This window comes from Condylostylus longicornis, unplaced genomic scaffold (genome assembly GCF_029603195.1).
Source record: "Condylostylus longicornis isolate FDR11 unplaced genomic scaffold, ASM2960319v2 ptg000072l, whole genome shotgun sequence".
NCBI lineage: Eukaryota > Metazoa > Arthropoda > Insecta > Diptera > Dolichopodidae > Condylostylus > Condylostylus longicornis.
In genome coordinates, this window is record NW_026578040.1 from 2,048,779 (window position 1) to 2,071,718 (window position 22,940).

The 22,940-nt window shown below is 22.8% G+C and overlaps 1 protein-coding gene across 4 annotated transcripts in view; it reads right to left on the minus strand.

Annotated features, from left to right (window-relative positions):
- Positions 1-22,509, minus strand: part of LOC129612468 (homeobox protein B-H1-like) — a 79,575-nt gene extending 57,066 nt beyond the window's left edge. For 2 of the 4 annotated variants that reach the window (XM_055526074.1, XM_055526071.1), the window contains exons 1-2: positions 22,346-22,509; positions 20,476-20,778 (exon numbers count right to left, since the gene is read on the minus strand). The gene's annotated coding sequence lies outside the window, so the exon portion shown is untranslated. Of the gene's footprint in view, positions 1-20,475; positions 20,779-21,837; positions 21,887-22,345 lie in introns of those variants that run through there. The other 2 variants (XM_055526072.1, XM_055526073.1) reach the window with 2 other exon arrangements.
- Between the last annotated feature and the right edge of the window lie 431 nt (positions 22,510-22,940).

Below are 22,940 nucleotides of genomic sequence, written 5' to 3' on the forward strand. Positions count from 1 at the left end.
TTTTTGTTTATTTATCTCTTTTTTTTTGTTTTTATTTATTTGAACACCTGAGTGCATTTAATATAAAACAAACTAACATATATTATATATATTATGTATATAAGCAATTACGTACTTGTAGATAATATTATATACACATACGTATGGATATATTTCATATAAAACAATGCAAGACATCATTAAGGTAAAAGGTATAGTCTGTATAGAAGCAGTTATGAACAAAAAAAAATACAAAAATTAAAAGGTAAAATTTTTAAGATTAAAATAAGAGAGAAAAAACAAACAGTATATGTAACGCAGAACAATACAAAAATTATATATTAGCAAACACATAAACTCAGTTGTGCAAAAGAGTGGGTTACTTTTTGTTTTAACTTATATACACTGTCCATATACATACTAATGCATACATATTCACATATATTTTAGGTGGAAAAGCAGAAGAAGGACGCTGTGTTTATGCACTGTAATAATAACCTTTAAAATTTCAAGTGGAATTTTCATTTTCTTGTTTTGTTGCGTTACATAATTATAGCCTTTCCATTTTCAGTTGGTTTACTATTTCTTCTTATAATACATTTTGCTGATTGGTTTCTTGATTTTTTTTATTATAATTTTCAATTCCATTATTCTTACGTATATCTTTTAATTTACCGAGTATACTGTTGTAACCATGTATAAGCATGTACGGTATACAACTATAAAGGAGATTATAATAAAAGTTGCAATTAATTAATATGGTAACTTGTATAAATATAAAACGAATTCAAACATACATTATATTTTGTTATTAATATTAATAATGTCCGATAAATTAGCTTTCAGAAGGTAACAACGAAAAAATAAAAATTATTTTAGAGTTTTTAATACTTTTTTTGTTTCATTATTTAATATATTAATTGAATTTAAAATGAAATAATTCATTTTTATAATTTGAGAATGGCAAAGAGAGCTTTCAAAACTGCAATTCTCGTATATTTTTATCATAACTATATGTAGTATATTTTACCATTTTTGTAGCAATTATATTTATTGCTTGCTTTTAAACTCAGTTACATTTAAGTACTGGGTGTTTTTATTAAACGTTGAAGATCAGAATTTTTCCAACATCCACATTGATTTTTAAAGAAAAAATAAGTTCAAGAAAATGTTTTAATTGAGTTTATTTATCATACAAAAAAAATTCACTATTCGCAATTATTCCTATTACCTAAAATAGCAGTAGGTATAAAATATTCCAATCCCACGGAAATTATGAGCAAAAAAAATTACGAAGGTTGAAAAAATATTGAGGTATTTTTTTTGGTATTCTTATAATTTATACACGATATAAAATGTCATAACGTGTAACAAAAAAGCAATAAAATCAGAAAATGTTGTTATAATATTTAACACTATCTTGATTTTTTAAGTCACTATGAGACATTGAACAAGTTTAAGTTTAGTTAAAAAATGTTCTGATTCTTGCAATTATTTTTGTTGTTTTATACAATAAAAATAATATTCTTCTATCATATATTACGTTTTTCTTTCATGTCTTTCTTTAAAAATCGTATATAACGTTATAGGGTTAAAAATTGGGAATATCAGAAACATAACTTTTTCTAAACTCGGAAAACTTTCAATCCTAATCAAATTCTTTGCGCTTATAATACCGAAAAAAAACATTAAAACGATGTCAAATTATATAAGCTACTTTTTTTGAAGTACGTATTTGTTCGGGTACTGACTATATTATACAGAAATTATGCATTAAAACTAATAATTTAAACCATTAATGTCATATTCAGCTGCAATTCTAATTTATCGTCAAATTTTGTTTAGATTTTTAAAATTATATGCATAGTTTAGAAAAAAAGAGTTATCTTAAAAACTTTTAGCACATAATTTTAAAAAAGTTCAATAACAAGAATGATACTTTAATCACACGAATTTTTTGCACAAACTTTATATTAAAATTATTAAATGATTATTGAATTTTGCAGAAAAAATATTTGTTCTATGAATCATCATCTCTATAGCTGATTATAAGAATAAAATAATTCAAAATAATTTTTCTTACAACACAATACCATTAACACAATTAAGTATTATTAGTATTACTGCATCATTTCAATTGCAATTATAGCAAGTTCTTTTGTCGCAAAAATAAACAAATAAGGGAAAATCCACTTTCCAAGTTTAAAGACCTGATCTCTGCCTTTGCACATTCAATTCCAATTAAGAATGTAACAAGAGTAAAATCGAAAAAATAGAATATTTTTATTTAATTTTTCTTTTTTTTATTCAATTTTAATAAAAATTCTACTACAAAATATTCAAAATAAATATATAATAGTATAATGTGAAAACAGGTGGTATTTTTGAAAATTTTTCCAAGGATTTAATATCAAAATCATTTTGTTTTTTAAATTAACTAACTCTGCATGTATTCATATATATATATATATACACAACTTTAATGTCAAAAATCCTTTTTTACAAATAAATCTTCATTTTATCAAAATTACTTTTTCTGCTTTTTGTTTTTAAGGATAATAAAAAATAAAAATAAAACAGATAAAAACAAACAAGATAAAATTTTTCTATTTCAATCTAATGTGAATGAGGTTCCAAAAAATCCATTAATCAAAATTCAATATCGTTATTATTTTTATGGAGAGGAGAAATAAAAACAACAAAAAATTATAACAAATAAAATAGAAGGGATAAGGAACTACTATACTAACAAGTTAGTATGAAAAACAAAACAAAGTTCAATATCAATTTGTAAATTTTTCCTCTTTAGCTTTTAATATGTTTCATTTTATTTTCAAGCTCATATATTATATAATATATTTACATATATGAACATACATTCATTTTACGTATTTTTGTTTTAAAATATATACATATATATATAAATATTTTCCATATATATATGCAAACCAGGATTACCAGTTCTATACTCTAAAGATTTTTGCAAACATAAATAACTTCTATGAAATATTTCGTCGTGTCTACTAAATTAATGTACTGTTAAATACAGCTAAAAAATATTAACACAGATGCTCTTACTAGGCTTCAAAATGTAAAGGAACTTAAAGAAGAAGTATTGATTGATATTAATTTTATATTTAAGTTCAATTAATTAAGAATATTTGATATTATCTAAACCTTTGCATTAACATAAGGATCAATTGAACTAAAACAAATTAAAAAAACAAAAGGCAAATAGAATGATATATATATATATATACATATCATGTTAGCATAAATTTCTGAATTAGAAAAACTTGTACTTATACTAATTATACGCATTGTAGAACTTTCAAGAATTACTGCACTATTAAATTTAAAATTTATTAAAATTGAATTTGTAATTTATTTTAGTTCAATTAATCGTTATTTAATTTTGTTGTATTAAATTCAAATTAAATAAAGTTGGGTCAAACCAATGGTTTGTATTGTAGCACTTTTCCCTTCAACAAGTGAAAATTCTGCTTTTAAACACAGTCTATGTATAGCTATCACACTAATAAAATTATTTTCATTTATATACAAAACTATTTCTAGGATTGCATATATTTATGATGACGCATATATGCAGTCTTTGAAATAAAGCAAAAATTAATATAAAAAGGGGTTAACATAATGCTCGACTTTAAGGGTTAATTGTGTGAGTTAAGAAAAATAATTATATTTTTTAATTTCACGGAATTTACCGTTAGCTTTTTGCGTTTATAAAAATTTGGAAAAGCTTGCGGTTTCGGAAATATAAGGTGTCAAAAATTCAAATTTTACGAATTTCAAGAGGAGATAACTTGAGAGGGGGTGGAGATGGAAAAAAATTTTCTTCTAACAAAATGAACTATTTATTAATATCTAAAAGCTCCTAAAATCTCAAGCTTCTACAGTCTGGGGTCTAGAAGAAAAACGACATCAAATATTTGGAAAAAAAGGACTTTAAGTAACGGTAAATTTGAGCGGCCATTTTATTTTTCTTAAGTTGAACTATAGTATACCGCGCAAAGGGAAGCAAGCCACTGCCTTTCTGCGTTTGCTAAATTTCAAAAATGCTTATGGTTTCATTGCAACAAATATTTAAAAAAGGCCATTTTTAGGGTTTTGAGGGGGTATAACTTCTAGAGGGGGGGAGATAGGTAAAAATTTTGTTCTACGGAAATAAGTTTCTAGTGAAGATCTATGTACGTATTAAATTTCAGCTTTCTATCTTCAAAGGTGTAGAAGTTTTGTAAACAGACACACGGACAGACGGACGGACGGACGGACAGAGTGAAACTAATAAGCACTTTTTTCAAAAAATTTTTTGGAAAAGTGCTAAAAAACTAATTTTAAAGAAATGGTCCAAAAATTTTGAAATCATTACTTATTTTTCTTCCCATTAACAAATCCCGTTCAATATTTAGAAAGAAAATTAATAAAAAATATTTCAATATTTTGACATTCGAGGACCATGTTCTAAACAAATAAATGCGATGGTAACCTCATCGCATATCTACAATAAATATCAACATAAAGTTGTCATAAAACTGTGGGAAAATTTTGCAATTTAAGAAAGTATCACGTATATAATCAGTACTAGTTTTGATTATTTGATATATTGTATCCTTTTTACGTATATCAAATCATCCCATAAACAACTGAAAAAGCAAGTAAATCCACACTTCAGAATATATACATAATGTTAAGTACTATATGCATGCAATGGTATAAAGGCTTTTCATCATATAATATTGTTCTCCATTTAAAAAAAAAAAAACAGAAATAAACTTTAGCACATACATTTATTTATTATAGAGTAGGCAACACAAAAAAAGGATATAATAAAAACAAAGTAATGTTCTACAAGATTTTCGATTTGTTTTCTATATAAAATTCTAAAAGAAAATATATTCATACATAAATAATTCATATCATTTCATATACATACATACCCATTGCACCTATAAATATGCAATACATTAAAGAATATACGTTACATTATTATATCCGTTTAATATATTAGTGTAAGTATAATACGTACGTCATTTATATAAACATAAAATATACATCCATATTATGTACTTTACATACATAAGTGTTATACATACATATGTATGTATATTTAGTTCGTCATCATATTTGTCCTGTCAAAGTTTTTTTTCCATTATTTCATTTTTCGGTGTTTTTCTTTTTTTTCGGTTATGTCAAAACTCTTTTCATACAATATTTCGGATCAAGCACAAACAAACAGTCAAAAAAATAAGCACAAATATAGAGAGAAATAAAAACATGTCTAAGTCTCCTCTTAAATAACAACAACAAACCACGATATAACACAAACGCCTATACCAAATAAAATCAATAATAAAACAAGATGTGAAAAACAAAAAAAAATCGAAAAAATAAGCCTAAAGGGCACATTTTGATAACACTCTAAAAAATTCCACATCTATATGCATATGCATATACATACCTTAATACGAGTACCATATATATTTTAGAAAATTCATACATTCATACATTTACATATATACATAAATATATTGATTCCTTGATGTAAAAAAAGGTGAATAGCAGTTTTTCAGTTATACAAATAATGTGTTTACATATACCTACATATTTACTTATATAATCAAATAGAAACTAGTTTTTAGATCTATGAATAAAACTATAAGAACGGCAACAAGCCTTTATTAAAATTAAAAACGTAAACAACAACAAAAAAAATTGAATTTTCTAATATAAAATTACAATAACAATACAAAAGATTTTTTTTATAAATTTCAAAAAAACAACCCGAAAAAAATAAAGTAGAAGGGAAAAATAACTATGCAGTCAGTAAGTAATAAAAAAAATGTTTTATCGTTCTCGCGATGACAGCAACTATCTGCTATTTCCGTATTTTTTTTAATATTTTCAATTGTAAACAGAAATATTTAAAATAATCAATTTATTTAATATTAAAATATTCGATAAAAGATGGTTTTTTAAATTTTATATACAAAATTTATTAAATTTCATCATGTTTAAACAACAAATGGAAATTCTTTAATATAGTTTGAATTTCTTTACTAGCGCATCTGGCAAAGCTTCTTTAAACTATAGTGCATATAATATTCCAAAATATTTTCATAATAGTAAACTACAAGAGTGTACAAACACATAAATACTGTACTATATTCTTCTACTTTGCGAAATAATTCAAACTGTTTAATCTCTATATAATAAAATTCTTAGAATAAAAGGGGCGGTAGGTATAGCGTCACAATTATTTAAATTATATTATATTCTTATTAATTCTTTATGGAATACCGCAATTTTATAAATTTTTAGTAGGTGTTTATATTTAAATATCGAAATTCTTTTTAAGCGGTAATAACCTTTTAGTTCCATATTTTGAAAAAAAAATAGGTTATCGTCTAATTTCTAATTTAAAATATTTAAACTTCCATGCTCATACGATTATTATAATTGATTAATTGTGCCATATATGCAATAAAATGTTTATTTCAAATTTAAAATAATTTATTTTCATGTAAATTTAAAAATATAATGTGCTAATAATTGTAGTTTTAATTCAACATTAATTAAAACTTACGCCCCCTATATATGACTTTGTTTAATAATTAATTAGTTATTTGTTAGATATAATTTATTTTTATAAATCGCAAATATAAATGCTCATAATTTTAAAGATCAAGTATACTGAACCAACAAAACTAATGGGAAAGAAAACAAACAATGAAATTTAAGAAAATCAAATCGTATCGTTGTGCCAATTCAGTTTATTTTATTATAAAATGCAAAATTAAGCACCATGTATATTTGTGTATATATTAATATACAAACCTTTAATGATTAAAATAAAATCTTTATGTACTTGCGGCAAGTAATCCAAAAATGTTACAATATTGCAGATTGTAGATTGTTGAAGCGAGATATACATAGTTTCCAAGTCTATAAAATGATACTTAAAAATCCGGGTTCCAAATAAATACATGGAGATATTCCTTAGGGAGTTGAACCTGAGCTCGATCTCGATAGCAGAAACATGGCACCTACATAGAATATGTATAACCGTCTTCTCGGCATCCTGCCAGAATCTACGGAAAAGAGAGTCCGATTTGCCCAGTTTATCCTATGAATACTAATTTTGTTTAAAAAATTTTGCTCTAATATTAAATGAAGTTTTCATTTTATTAAACTCAAGAAATGAATGCATTACAATCAAAACAAATACATTAGAACCGAAGTGTCTAAAACGAAATATTCCTTCCTCATTAGAGTGCCGTAAAAGACTAACTTTTAAAATATATTATTCAAAAAAAACATTTTCCAGTATACAAGAGAAAAATAATGAAAATTTAATATTATAATAACAATTCATACATGGACAAACACGTAAAATTCTCGAGAAAAGTTTTAAAAAATGAAACAAAAAGAAGAAATCTTAAAAATAATAAAATAAGGAAAAATATTAATAAACAGCAAAAGAAGGAAAAAAAAGGAAAAACCAAAGAGGACATTGAATATAAAACTTTTCTCATTGTTAACCAACGGATAAAAACCGATTCTGGTCTTGTTCAACAAGAAAAATATTACATATATTTATATATATGCATACATATATATAAATATAGACATAAAGTCCAAAAATGTGTACATAGTTACATGAGGATGCTTTAAAAACCGAGTTTGGGTATTTCGATTTTCCTTTTTTTTTCGTTTTTTTGTTTCTTTTTAGCTTCATCTATTGCTCATAAATCTATATATAAAAATTTTAGTCATGTATTATTTCAAGGTGGTTTTCTTATCCTTATTAAATAAATTGGAATTATTTGGGTGTCTAGGAAGAAACAACGAGGGTGTTTACTATGTAACAAAAATTTGTATAGACTTAAAACAATATAAATTTTTTTAACTTTTCTCATTACCCCTCTATTGTCTCTGTAGACTTCTTCATATAAATATAATTTAAAAAAAATTTTTTAAGATTGAGGAAAAACTAAAAAAATTTACAGCACAAAAATATGTGTTTTTAGGAAATCCAATTCAGTTTCCAGTTTTATTGTAAAGCATCGTTAAATAAAAAATGAAATAATTAATTACAATGAAATAAGTACCAAATACGAATTCTGTTTTCTAATAACCTGTAATCTTAAAATATGTTCTATGTGACTTTGAGCTGCAATCTTTATGTTCTGTTTTAAGTATAATATAAAAAACATTTAAAATATACGTACATATATAATCAATAAAACCGCTTTGTTCGCAAAGCTTATAACCGCACTATGAAGATTAGATTAGTGCATTAGTAGTATGAAAACTGATAAAGGATTCATATAACCCCAGGTAACCTCTTTTTTCAGTGATGATTAACTTCTAATAAATTTTTAACCTTTCTTCCATCAACACTTTTTTATAAAATATACTGCTGATATTTGTAGGTGGAAGTAAATCTGAAGAATATTTTAAAAATTCAAAGCTTCTATAAATTGAACCTCTAATTGCTTATTTTTTATTAGCTTGATATTTATGATTAAATTTTAAAATTTTCTTCTTATTTTCTTGTTAATCACTAAAATAATTTCAAATTATTATGAAACTAATAAATATTTATTTCCCATTTTGTTTATTCTAATTAAAAAAAAAAAACAAAAACCTAATTGACATTCTTTGTGCTGACATTTAAAACTTGTGCTGATTGTAATTCATGGTTTTCCCGCTTAATTTACCGTTTACGCCCCTCAAATAATGTTTTTGCATTAAAAAATAGCTATGTAATTATATTTGTGAGAAAATTAACAAATTGTTTTCCAAAAAAAAATACCATACTTATATTTTTGAGCTATCTAAATGATGTATAACAAAAAAAAAAAAAATAATAAAAAAAAAGATCATTAGAAAAAGCCAAAACTGATTTGTAATGATGATGATGATGGCGCTGTTGACGATACCATTGCAATGATGGATACGATGAATTTGATAGAAACAACAATAATAATGAAAGTAAGAAAATAATCAACCAAAAACAGACAAAATTACCAAACAAACAAACAAACCTCTGTATCATATCACCCACAAAAACCAGTAATCATCATCCCACCAAAAAAAAAATTATATACGATTAACGACGATTTATTTATGACGATTTTTTAAATTAACATTTTTTTATTATTATTCTTTTTGTTGTTATTACTGTTATTGTTATATGTTAGCTTTCAATGAGACTCAAAGTTAATGTAATTTATTTTATCTGAACTTTAATGAGATGTACACACCCTGTAAAATTAATGATGAAAGTAATTTTTTTGCCACGTTTCTTTGTACTTTTTATGGTTTTTTTTTCTATGCTTTTATATTTACTGCCTTTTAGACATCGCGGTTACAAAAAGGAATTGAAAAATTTTTGTAAATGGGGAATGATTTTGCCCTAAATCAGCTTGTAATGAATCTAATCATGCGTTAATTTTTGGATTTTTTTTTCTCTGCCTCTTTTATTATAATGTTATTTTTTTTTCTTTTTAAATTTAACAGGTTGCAAGATTAAATTAACAAATAAAATCAATTTTAATATTACAAAAAAAAAAGACATAATAAAACAAAATTTATTATTAAAATGTTGAAAATTATAAGAAAACTCCTTTCAACCAAACGAAAAAACAATTTGTAATAAAGCGTTAAGCGTTACTCATAGCTTAAGCCCTCAAGTGCAATATTACTTTTAATTTGGTAATAAAATACAATAGAAGAAGCTGTGATGTGAATAATTTCGTCTAAGAAAAGAGTAAGAGTATAAGAAAAAGAAAAACATTTTTTGAATCTTTTTTTGTACGTTTAATTTTCGTGTCTTTTACTTGGAAGAAGAAAAAAATAGACTTATTCTTTTCTCTAGTACTTACAATCTTGTTTTCTCAATACCTTTTGTACAAGAAATTGTATTATTAAGATAAATTCTATAGGCTTTACATAGGTTAAATATTCCATTACGTGTTAAAAATAATCAAAACCCCCCCTAAATACTTTTATATTTTTTTACACAGTAACCGGTAAAATTTGAGTTTGAATAAAAATTTTTCATATACGTACATATTTAATTCACATTTCATTTTTTAATTCACATTTTTTCTGACTTTTACCTAACATCTAACTGAACGTGATTACGATCTCAAGTAAATTATTTTTATTTTAAATTCAACCCCGATTGGTACTGCTATTTCTGATTTGCAAGTAACAGAGAAAGATTTAATTATATATGTATATCTGTAATACCTAACACAAAATAATAAAAGTGCTCATGATAAAATTTATCAGTGCTTCTAATATGGTAAAAGAAATAGTAGCATATAAATTTAAAATTTTCTTCTGCAGAAACTGTTGAATTGCGTGAAACTTCGACTTGTCGATCACAGCTCTGGGAATACCATATTTTAAAATAGGAATATGTACATATTATGTTTAAATAAATATTAATGAAATTTTAAATTTCTTACATTGAAAATACGAGTATCTTAAATATCAAATAGTTATTTACGTTTGAGTATCTTATTTAAATTAATTATTCTGAGAAGTTTTATCAATTTTACCATATTATATAAGTTCGAGTCGTATACAGTTATTATACATTTCCAACTAAATACCACAATATTTCCTAGGGGCATCGATTTATTTATTTACTAAGTCGTCTATACGAAATACAATATTTAATAGAAATATTTTCTTTTAATACAATCAATTTACTTTCAACCTTAGACTGTCAAAAATCAATAGGTTGTCTTATAATCATGGAGAATATATAAATATATACATATATGTATGTTTTTTATTTGACATTTGATATAGAATGTAGCTGAAGCTCATTAGTGAAATTTTATTATTATAAGATAACGTCTTTTTATATGTTTTTGTATATTATGGGTGTATACAACACTTATCGCAAACATACATATATAAGATATTCTATTAAATAAAAGTTAAGAATAATGTTCTGTGTATCGTTTTTCATTAAATTATTCTTTAGGTTTTTATTTATTGTATTTAGGCATATACATTGGTACAAATGCTCTATTTACATAGATACGAATGCTTTATTTTATTAAAATTTATCTCATAAATAATAAAAAGAGAATTTGAATATACGGAGAAAAAAAGTAGTATCAGAATACGTGAACGTATTTTGAAATATCAAAATTAAAAAAAAATTAAATTAACAATATCGAAAACACGAATTTTATTAACCTTAAGTAGAAAAGCAACGAATACATAAATCCAAAATGAATAAAAAAATTGTCACGACAAAAGAATTTTTACTGTAAAACTATAGCTTTATTGCTTTTGCTTTATTTATATAATCTGTAATTTAAAACATCTTCCTAATATTAAAAAACTTAATTGTTCCAAATAATTATATTAAATTTGAAGATATGATGTTAAAAACAAATTGCTTTTAAAATAAAGTTGGGTCAAACCAATGGTTTGTATTGTAGCATTTTTCCCTTCAACAAGTAAAAATACTGCTTTTAAAAACAATCTATGTAATACTTCCTACACTATTAAAATTATTTTCATTCATATGCGAAACTATTTCCAGGATTGCATATATTTAGAATGACCGATTTATGCAGTTTTTGAAATAGAGCAAAAATAAATTTAAAGAAGGGTTAACATAATGCTCGATTTTAAGGGTTAATTGTGTAAGTTAAGAAAAATAATTATATTTTTAATGACATGGAATTTACCGTTACCTTTTTGCGTTTATAGAAATTTAAAAAAGCTGGCGGTCTCGCAAATATAAGCTGCCAAATATTCAAATTTTACAAATTTCGAGAGCTGATAACTTGAGAGCGGGTGCAGATGGGAAAAATTTTTTTCTAACGAAATAAACTATTTATGAATATCTAAGAGCTGCTAAGATCTAAGTCAGACTCCTGTAACGTACAGTGTAAAAGAAAAACGGTATCAAAAATTTGGGAAAAACGGGTTTTAGATAACGGTAAATTTGAACGGCCATTTTGTTTTCTTAAAGTTCAAAAATGGTATGCCACAATAGAAGAAGCCAGCCACTATTTTTCTGCTTTTACAAAATTTGAAGTGACAAAAAGTGCAACAAGTGGTTAAATTATACCATTTTTTGGGTTTTAAGGAAGTATAACATTTAGCGGGGGAGAGATAGGTGAAAATTTTGTTCTACGAAAATAAGTTTCTGGAAGATCTATGTACATATAAAGTTTTAGCTTTCTATCTTTAAAGATGTAGAAGTTTTGTAAACAAACACACGGACAGACTGACAGAAGGACGGATGGACAGAGTGGAACAAATAAGCACTTTTTTTCAAAAATTTTTTGGAAAAGTGCTAAAAAGAAAATCGAGACAAAGTCTTAAAAAAATACAGGCATTTAAATTTTTATTTCCAAAATCACTTTAGTGAACAATTTAACAAAGTATTTGCTTCTCACAGCTTTTCTCAAGCGCCAACTTATTCAACAATTTATTAAGAAAAATTGTATTTATCTATCCTTAAAGCAATCAAAGCGGTTATTAATTGTTATCTCGATAACTCATAATGAAGAATTGCTCTCCTTCTTATTTTAAGAAATTGACGACTAATTTGTCATATTTTAATCTTTCAATGAGAATTTATTTTCTGTTTTTTATTTTGCGCAAAACAAAACAAAAATTCTTCGTCTCTCTGTCGTATACAAAGTATCGATTTAATTTTCAATTGAATCGATAAATTAATTAATGAATTAGATCATAAAAAGCTAATAATACCTTCGTATTTTAAAACCTGTCATCTAAAATCAAAAAACAAGCAAATATAAGCAAATACATATATATATATATATATATATATATATATATATATATATATATATATATATATATATAATATATATATATATATATATATATAGATATTCCTATATACTTACATATTAAGAATAAAATGTACTTGCACAATATATAATAAGTTTTTAAAGCATACAATTAATAATTTAAATCGAATTCAACTGAATTTTTTTGAATAAAAATGATTGATAGGTTTAAATAATATTTAATTATGATTATAAAATAATATAAAATTTAAGTAATTTCTGAAATTTTAAAAAATCATTTTATGACGGAAATTCAATTAAATCAACTTGCTGTATTATTTAATTTAAAACGATTTATTGATCTCATTATTTTTAAGTTTTCCCTTTCAGCTTTGCATTTTTTTATTCGTTTCTATATTAAAAAAAAATTATATATAAGTAAATAATCGAATATATAATTTTTTTAATTGTAGTCATTTTTGTATTTAATATTTCTTAACTATTTCCAAAAAAAAAGAAATTAATAAGCAACAAATATCAAAAGCAAAAAAGTAAAACATAATAATTACAAATAAACTGTAAAGGTTCGCGGTCGTAATAAATTAACTTTTAACGTAACAATAATTTTTTGACTTGCCTAATAAAAATAAAATAGAAAAATAAAATCAGTTTTCAAATCTTTGAGTCAGTCACAGCAGGAATTGAGAACATAATTGTTATTAGTTCATAAATAAATAAAAGTTTATTATCTTTAGATTCAATTTTATTTCGTATTGAAATAAAAAATAAAAGCAAAAAAAACAGCGAAAAAGCGAAATAGCAAAATAAATATTAAAAGCTTTCGTTTTTTAAGAGCGCAAACAAAATAAATAAAAAAAAACAGCTTAACCTGTAATAGTTACTACTTACTTAATGCGCATTCATTAAATTTGAACTTGAGCTGAATTTAATAACAAAAACATCAAAAATAAAGAAATAAAAAATTCAAATTGGTTTTACCGACTCTTCTTACATAACTATACTATATGGCGAAGAAACACTAAATTTTTGAGGACTTCTTCTGCGATCAAAATCAACTAAACTAAAATTATCTAATTTTGTTTCACGAAATATCATTGAAAAATTTTTTATAAATTTTTAAAATTAAGTAATTAATTAGAATTAATAGTCTAACAATGTCACACAAGAAATTAAAATGTTGTATAGTTAACAGTTTTTAATAATTGCAGAATGCAAAATATTAAATATTTTAATTTTAGAGAAAAATTCGAGACGATATTCCTGGCATCTCGAAATTACTTTTGTATTCCACTTTTTTTTATCTACTGCTGGAAGAAAAGTGTTCGAGATTTTCCTTTCCAATATTCATTTTACTTCTATTAGAAATGAGTCAAATTTTTCACCATATTATTCATCTCACTTACATATGAAAACTACTTTTTTTCACTTTTGAAAAATAAGTAAGTGACAATTTAATCGATATGGGGAAAGACAACATATAGCCTTTTATAATAGTTAGGGATTATTATAATTTCGCATAATATAAAGAAGTATGCACTTATACAAAGTTCAAGTGAGAAATCTCACTTATTTCAAAAATGCACCAACTTTTGTCGCTAATCACCATTAACTACTACATGATAATTTTGGTTAAAAATGCTCATTTATATTTGGAGATATAAGAAAAATTCTAATTGAAAAAATATTATATAGTTTCACTACAAAACTGACAATGATTTATTCAATCAAAAAAAAATTACAGTTCTGATTTAAACGTGACTAAAACATGTGACTGAAAAAGAAAGATAAACAACCAGACAAACAAAAAAATATTAATCATGTACATTTCATGTAATGAAAATAAAAGAGAATATTCAAAAAGGACAAACCCGGTTAGAAATATGAGAAATCTTTTTGGATAAATGAACATATCCCAAATAAGATTGGAATTTGAAAAATAATTTTTCAAAGAAAAAAGAAATAATTTTTTTAATCAAGTATTATCCATTGAAAAAATTATTTCTTTCATAAAGCGATAATTGAATTTTATTAAAATTTAATAATAAAATAAATTTAGAATATAAATTATTTTGACATTGTATATTTGCCCAAAACTAATCTGAATTTTAAAAAAAAATTTAGATAATGCATGAGAAAACATTCTTAAACTACTATTTTAACAAATTTTTGTAGTTTTCTTGTTGTGTTTCGTTGTTCATAAGTAAGTAATATTCAAAGATAATATTGGACACATGACATGAAATGTAATTAAGATTATAAATTAAGATTTATATAGAAAAAATGATCATGATTAAATTGAAGTTTTAAAAAAATACATTTGTATTGAATTGTAAGTAGGTATAGGAAGATTTTCATAAATTTATAATTAGATTTATTTTGTTACGTCATACCTATCAATAAGTTATTTGTACTCGAATATTTTACAGACATGAACCCGATTACTTTGTATTTATAAGTATAGATTTGTACGTATATATGTTTATTTAATAAAGTCTCTCTAATTAACACCATTGTACTCTCTCTTTATTAAAAAAAATCAATCAAGTTTATGAGTTTTTTTTTTTCATTTATTTATTTTTTACATACAAATAAAAAATAATTTTAAAAAATTAACACATTAGTTTTTTCTTTTTTTTTAACAAATAAGTTGAAAATTTATTGAAGAAAAATACTTTTATACTCATAAAATTCAATAAAAAAGTTTTTTAAGTCTTACTTTAAATTTTTTTATATTAAGTAATTCTAAAATATTTATTGTGTTTGCTTTTAATATGCATAGGTATCGTGAAAAAATCAATATGGAATATAAATATCTATCCATATGTGCGTATATGTATATGTGTTTCTTGGTAAGTATACCATACCACACTGATAGAACTAGAAGGCAATATTCCATGTAAGTTTTAAGATACGACCTGAATATTTTATGATATAGCATTTTCAGGTAAATAATGGAAACAATGATCAAAATTCTTGTTTGCTTTATGATTTCAAAAGAAATCAAGATTTGTTCTAAGAAATCAAGCTTAGAAATCATGCAGACTTTAAAATATTAAAGCCCTGTTTATATTAAATGAGTATGCTTCGTTCCAATATTATTATCTTCTTTGTACGTGGGTGCGATGTAATAAATACATATAGATATTCAAAATATTGCAAAATGTAAATTTCTTTTATTTGCAAATATACAGTAGACATCTTATAATCTTTATGACAAAAGAAGATGCACATATAAATGTTTGTACTTCCATAAAAAAGTTTTGTAAAAAAACATTTCAATTGCTGTTGAATGCAACAAATTATTGAGATTAAAATTTCAATAAGTTCTAGAAACACAGAAAAAAAAAACTATATTACTCTTCTGTTTTCTAATACATGAAAAACATATTTTCTTTCTCAACTTTTTCCTAAATCTTTAAATTTTAAAGTACACAACTAAAAAAGTGACAACCAACATTACAATTGCATAATACATTTTAATATTCAAGAAAAAAATTTTGTATAAATTTCTGTCTTAGTAATTTATACTAAATATTTTAAAATTCAGTTGAAATTATTAAAATAAATTCAATACTAGAATTCAATAGAATATTGGAAATAGAACTAAGATGTTAGTATGATTTTAAATATGTGTATATGTGTATATGTAATGTCAAATTTGTAATCGAAATGCTGAAATGAAATATGTGGTAACAACAAAACTTGGTTTATAAAGTATGCATTACTAAAATATTAAAATTGTATATGATTACATATATATATACATATATAACTTTGCTTTTCGTATGCCTAAGTATTTACAAGTAAAACCACAAAAATTATATTTTAATGAATGACATTTTGTGTTTTTCATACATATATTCACATATGTTTGAAAATAATTAATTGTGATTTCCCGCGTGCCGCTTTACATGAGAAATCTGATACTTATGATCTTTAATAGTTATTGTATATTGATGAAATTGATAATGATGATGAATAAGTCAGAAAACTTATTCATAATAAGTAATTTGCAATTTCATAAAAATATCAAATTGTTTTGCTCAAATATTCATTTTTGTATACTGAAATTATAATATTATGCAAACAATATGATAAAATATGAATGAAAATGAAATTGAGCTAACAACTATAAATTTTTTTTAATAATTTTGAATAAAAATAGAAGATTATAAGAGGAAAAAAAGGGCAAAATTTAAACATTTACCTTAAATATACCACGCAGTTATTCTATTAGTTGGTCAATCTAAATTCTGAATCAAGATACAAAAAATTAATAAATATAAATGAATAAAGCAATATATAACGTAAGTAAATAGAATAAATACGAGTAGTATTAATATTGTAACAGTTGAGCACGAATAATTGACTGACACAATAATGATTGAAAGAACTCGTGATTGTTGTCAGAATATACTTTTCTCATATAAATCAAAAATTGTTACAAAAACGAAACAAAAAACTTGATTTGTAAAGTGTAATTTAATTTCTCTTACAATTATATAATTATACTTAGATTAAAAAGCATACAGCTGAAAAAAAAAATAAAAAAACAGAAAATTTTTGTAGGAGATAAATTGAAAAGACAAATATATTCGAAGAAATTGTCTCAAATAATTTATTTATAAGATTCTTCCAAGAATCCTATATAAAGAAAGAAAAATTATAGGAACAAATTTAATACGAAATTAATTCTGTAAAGATGAATGCTTTTTTATTTATTTTGTAGAAAATATTTCGATAAAATTCTGAGCAAATAAAATGAATACCAGTGACTCAGAAGTTATTTAAGGTTGAAATTGTAATGACTATATGAGATTCTTAAGTTTTTATGCAACATATTATATGCCATGAGTTTATGTTTTTATTTTTTCAATATAACTATTGTTATTGTTATTATTTTTTTTATATTAAGCGCCTAACACATCTTTTCCTTATAATTGTTAAACTGAAAGTGATAGTTGCTGGAACTACTTTTATTTGCAATATAAAATGAATTGAATCTCAAAAAAAAAATAGAGGCATGCAAACTGAAACTATAGCTTTGAAGGAACAGCATTTGTTTCAAGGAATATGTAAAATATTTTGGTTATGAGCTGTCTACTAAAATTTTAATAACTATTGTGAAGAATTTAATAAAACAATTTAATAAAACGGAAACGATTTTTACCAGATAATCTTAAAAATTTTTAAATTTTCTTTTTATAAAAAAAAGTATTTCTATTACTGCCAATGAAACTAAAAAAAATATCAGCAAAAATAGCTTACTTCCTATGACTCACCATATTTTAGTTAATTATTATTCGTTTCCATTACTACAACTATGACTTGATTACGGTAATTGGGTCTGAATATCTAGTTTCATATTTAGAAAAATCACACTATATAAAATGGTACAATTTTACAGACAATCTTGAAGAAATTTGAAAAAATTAGAAATTTCAAGTTATATTTTGGTTTACATACAAATTGAAAAGAAGGCATACTAACATAAGTAAGTGGTTTTAGGAAGCTATTAAAATCAAACTATTGTTCTCAAGAAAACCAGGCCTTAGTGATTTCGATTTAATCTTCAAAAAAAAGTATCATCTAACAAAATTAAATGAAAATATAAGATCTGATAAAAAAAATATATTAAATATTAATTATATTTGAAATTCAATTAAGTAATATCAACATAGTTTTCATAGAATATATGAGGGCGCTTATGACATTTTTTGCTATTATGTTAAAAGAAAATGTCAAACAATGAACCAATATACTTGGGTTATAATTTTATCGAATATTTGTGTACAATAGAGTTCAAAAAACATTTTTAAAAACAATGATTTATTTCTTAAAATAAGTTACTGCCATGTACCATCATTATTTTTACGGTTATAGTCTCTAATATGAAAACTTTTTTCCCTTAACGTCGAAGTTAATAATCTGTAAAGACACTATTTTTCAATAATAATTTTATTCTTTCTTGTATATACCCCTATTTCACGTACTTCCCTTTTGTGTATACAAATATAAATCTATTCAATTTTCTATTTTAAAATTCTCATTTCATATTTTTGTCTTACTCTGAATAAGATATAAAAGCCTTTTTCTTTTGTATGAAAAAAAAGCAAAAATATCGTAGAGATATTCAATCTTGCAATAAGATAACTAATATTCTTCTTCGCAAAACTTTTAAACGGACTTTATCAGAAAACTACAATAACGAAAAAAAGCACAAAAACAACAATAACACAAATAACAAGTCGAAAAAAATAGAAATAAAATTAAGAAAGAAGTAGAAAAAAGAGGAAAAGTTTTTTGTGTAAGGATACAAAAGAAAAAGAAAAATTTGTACAGCAAAAACAGCAACAATAACAACAACAAAAGTGAAGATAACTACGATTCATATATGATGACATCCTTTTTATATGATAATTTTTTTTTTGCCATTTTCGTTATCATTCCATTTTTTTTTTTTAATTTTTTTTTTCATTTTATTTCTTAACAATAGATAAGTTGTGTTCTTATATAATATAATAAATATATTCTTCCTATATACATCGTATATATTAGGATCGTATGTACGTACATATATAAATATATATACGAATTTTATATTTTATTGAACAGTTATGTGTTACATACATACATACATGCAATATGTTTTTTCCATTTTTAATAGAATAGAAGCAACAAATGCTTCTATAAGCAACATGTATAAAGAAAAGTTTCTTTTTCTCAATTTGTAATAATATCTATGTACAAAAATTTTACATAAATATGTAAAAAATAAAATTTCCACATCCATATATATACATTTGCAAAGGGAAAATCTCAAAATGTATATAGGTATGTAACCTTTTAAAATATCATATATAATTTGTATACATAACATATTTTTACACTATGGTAAGGACATTTTAATATTTGCATATAAAAATTCATATTTGCAATAGTAAAAAAATAAAATTCATTACACAAACATTTGATGTATACAAAATTTTACTTAAATAGGATTCGAATTGATTATATTATGTACTCATAAAAAGGAGCTACACATATTATTTATCTTATTTATGTATCTTATTTATAACATATATATATATATATATATATATATATATATATATATATATATATATATATATATACTATACTTATATATTAGTACATGTTATGTGATTATTATAATTCTCAATAAATTGTGTCAGAGATAAAAACGAAATTATATATAATTATTAAGCAATATTTATATGTGTGTAAGAGCTCTTTCGATAGCTGTGCCAGACGGTGTAAGTATAGCTTTGAACTTTTGTTAGTAGTAATTTTAAAAGGAAATAAATTATTATTAACTGTTTATTTCTGTTTATATACATTTATTCATATTTCGTACACACATACTATGTAATAAAAATACTATTTAATTTTCAATTTAAAATTTCAAATTAATATTCAGATGTGAAATTATAATTTCCTATTCTAATTTAAAAATAATTAATTTACTAAATACGAGGGAGCAGTAAAATACTTTATGCAAACAAAGATTTAAACATATACATTTGTATATATATAATAATTAATTAATATTATATGTACTTATATATAATTAAAAAATTTCATGTATCATAATTTTCATAGGAGAAAAGTTACTATAATTTTGTGTACTAACCTTATGTTTTTCCTTTCACTTTGGATGTTTCTTTCTTTTTGATAAAAAATTTTTACAATTTTCCTTTACTTTTACCCCGTTAAATAATAATATTTTCGTTCTTTCTGTACTTTGCTATTTTTTTTTACTTTTATACTTATTTTAACTGTGATGAAGTATGATGAGTAATTACATATGTAATACCAGTATAATTTATTTTCTACTTTTTTTCTTTAATTTTTTGTTTTTGTTTAAAAATTGATTACAAGTGAAAATAAAAGGATTTATATATTATATATGTACATTTGTTCGTTATATGAATATCTAAATAAATATATTTATTATATAGGAGACAGTTTACATATTATATTATGTATTATTATTATATTATGTACATATGCATATTTATTAAGACTATAGGGAAAAAAACAAACTTTCTTGCTTCTGATTTGCTTCCTTTCTCTTTATTTATTTATACATACTTATATACATACATATATATTTTGCAAAAACAATTATAATCCTTTTATTCTGTTAAATTTGATCCTTTAATACTTATATTTCATTATGTATACATGTACATATATGTATAAATATTGTATAGAATATAACAATATTAAATTAAAATTTTATTATATTAACAATAAATATTTTATATATATGTATGTGTATTTATATATTAAATATTTGCATTTAAAACAAAAATGTTTATACATATTATATAAATGTAAATTTTAAAGGTATGTCTAAATGTTGAAATTATGTAAAAACAAAAAAAAATGTTCACGTTTTTTCCAATTTAATATTTGAATTTATATAATTGTATATATAAATATATATAAATTTATATATGTATACATGTATGAATTATTTTATATTGAATTAAATAAGGATTGAAAGAGAACAAAAAAAGCAAATGCACATAAATTAAATTTATATTTACATATAAGTAAATATTCAGGTATATATGTGTGTAATATATATGTAGGTATATGTATAAAAAACAATATTTTTAAAATGTTTTAGAATTTTAAGACTTTTGTTTTATAATATTGTTTTTTTTTTTAATTTTTTTTTTACAAAAGGAAGAAAATATGACAATTAGTAAGATTTTTTTATTTTTTTTGGTTTCTTTAATTAAAAAGGCAAATTTTGTTATTATCTCTTTGCTTTTTTTTGTTTTTTTTCAACTTCACCTGTTACAAATCTTTTACATTATTTTTATAACAAAAACAGAACTTCGACAAAAAACAAAAAACAATTGAGAATTGAAATGAAAAAATTTCACATGCTTTAATTTTCTTTTAAAAACAAAAAAAAATTTTTTTTTACTTTAAAAATTTTCTTTTAAAAATTTATTTCAAATTTATTTCAAATTCTTACATTATTTTGTTATATTTTTTTTTTATATTTTTATATTATTGTACTTTGTATATTATTGTACCTATGTATGTATATATACAGAACTTTAACGCGCTAGATATTTTTTTATTTCAAAATAAATCTTTCCCCAAAAAAAAGAAAAAAATCTATTATTATTATTGTTATTGTGTTGAAACTTTTTTAATTTTGGAAATACAAAAAAACGCGCACGTTTTTGTCACAAAAATTTTTTAGCCGAAGTGAACAGGAACATTTAAACATTTATAATATGAATTTAAGATAAAAATTTTCAACAAAAAAAAAAATAAACGGAAAAACTAGCACAAAAATAAATAAAAAAATATTTTCCAAAAAAAAAAATTAAGAACCCAAAAATTAATGGATCCTAATTCCTGCTAATTTTATTTAACAATGAAATTTTTTCTCAATATTTTTTATTATTTTTATACATTTATTTTAATTATTTTTATTTTTATAATTATTTATATAAATATTTATTTATACATACTTAATTACGCAAATTTAAATTTATTAACTAAATTCTTTTTAGTTTTATTTTATAATATACTTTGTTTTTTGGTTTTTTTTTGTCAAATAAAGAACACACAAAAAATCATCTGTTTAGTTTGATTATATCTCAATACATATATATTATTTATGTATATATTAGAACAAAACAATAACAATTTATAATGGTAAGTAATATATTTTTTTTCTACATATATTATTTATTTATTTATTTATTAAAAAAGTTAAGTAATAGAAACGAGAATAATAATACTCTTAACTCGTTGAAAGACCGCGACCAACTAACAAAAAATAACTAAAGAAAAAATTTATTTTAAACTTTTTATTTCAATTTTTTTTTATTATTTTTTTTTTGCTTTTTCTTTACAGCAACAGCATATAACAGGACAGTCATCCATCGGTTTATTTCAGCAGTCAAACGACTTTAAGAGTTTTACAGTGGTGGAGTAACACAAATACAAATAACAAAAAATTGGATTTGTTATGTACATTATTATTTCCCATTTTTCTTGTTTTCTCGTTTTTTTATGTTAACTTTTATGTTAAATCAAAATTATCACTATAAACAATGTAAG